The following is a 1783-nucleotide window of genomic DNA, read 5'->3' on the forward strand; positions in this document are numbered from 1 at the left end:
ATCAGGGAAGATTCAACACTGCCCAATTTGTATTCTTAACTCAATTACTAACTACAATATATTTTCTCTTTTTCTGACCATCATTCATTATCTTTAGTAATAGTTAATGAGTTAGTATCATTGAGAACATTAATTCATTGGATTTAATAAATTGACTAATTGAGGATTTTATTAGCATTGTCAATGAGATTATTAGCCTCAAATTTTAAATGCTTTTCACATTAAGCCACCAACTCTAAGTAACTTATGCAAAGAGAAACATCTCTATCGCTATGATTAAAGTAAACACTTACAAGTTTAACAATATATATTACAATCCATCATTTATTGAGTAAGACTAAATAAAATTATGTTAAAATAATGTTTGAATTCTATTTAAACCTTCTTCGTATATTACTAAATATTGCTCAAATTTTGATCACATTTATTCTAATCATGTACAAAATATATTCAAAATACAATCAAATTCTATTATACATTTTTCCAAGGTAACACGAACATTAATTGAATTGTTGCCTGAACATTGCTAACATTGGTAGAATATGCTTGAGATTCAAGTAAGCTTAAAGATGATTCGAATAATTTTTGAAGATGATTCAAAGATATTTCAAACATTAATAAACTTCAAATTTTGAAGATAAATTTAATAATTTCTTAGTATGTGATGTGATGTCTAGTGTTAATGCAAAGGGTCTAGAGTGTTAACAAAATAATAAAGATAAAATAATCAAACACTTAAGATTACTAATTTTGAGTAGATAATGGTTAAAAAGTAGACAATATCAGTGCAAAATTTTATCATAAATTGATCGCACACGCTCTATGATCATCAAAGATAAAGGTGTCGAGAAAAGAAATGATTGTGAACGTTCTATTTTAAAAGTTCATGCAATTGTTAAGCGGGAGATTTTAATCCTTGTTTGTATAAATTTTGGGCTTTTTAATCCAAAATTGAATTTTTTTATCATACAAGTTCATCCAATTTCGTACGAGACATGTGAAGTCAAAATTTTCAAATTTTAACTAGCCACTCATCTAATGATATTTTATATGCCATTTCTTTGAGTTGAAGAATTGTAGAATTTGTCTCTAACTATTCACTAACGCGGATATAACTCCCTAATACCCTCTGAATAACCTCCATGACGTATGTAGCACTGCGTACGTTTTACGTAGGCAAAGTTTTCTCCTGAGAACATGAGCCCATAGGAGTAAGACTGATTTTAGTACAATAAATGATTTCAAAAAATTTTCTCTCCTTTACATATGAATTCTAATTTCAAACAATTAAACAAATTGCGAGAAAATTTTTGTGCAAATTTTACAAAAAATGTCACTTTAAAAATAAGTTTAAGCGTAGATCAAATCACTTTTTAAGTGAGAAAACTGTCCATTAGCGTAAAGGCCAGCATTTAGGGATTTGACGTCGTCTGCCAGTGACATGTTGAAGAGGTTATTTTTTTGGGAGTTTCGAATCTATGGGTTTTTTTTATCTTTAAATATTATATAATTTATATCTAAATTTATTTAAAATGATTAATTTTGAATATAATCTTAGGAACAGTTTGAGATCACTTTTTGTTTTTATCTTTTATTTTATTTATACTTTTATTTCGAATAAAATATGTTTGATATGTTATAATATTTTAATTATTTTAAAAAAAATATTCAACATAATTTTAAATATTTATAGCTTTTTAAAAATAGATTATTCTATTTTAAAACTAAAAAATAAAAATATGAAAAGAATACACTATACAAATATATTTTTAAAATAAAAGTA

The sequence above is a fragment of the Phalaenopsis equestris genome, unplaced genomic scaffold, assembly GCF_001263595.1.
Source record: "Phalaenopsis equestris unplaced genomic scaffold, ASM126359v1 Scaffold000903, whole genome shotgun sequence".
NCBI lineage: Eukaryota > Viridiplantae > Streptophyta > Magnoliopsida > Asparagales > Orchidaceae > Phalaenopsis > Phalaenopsis equestris.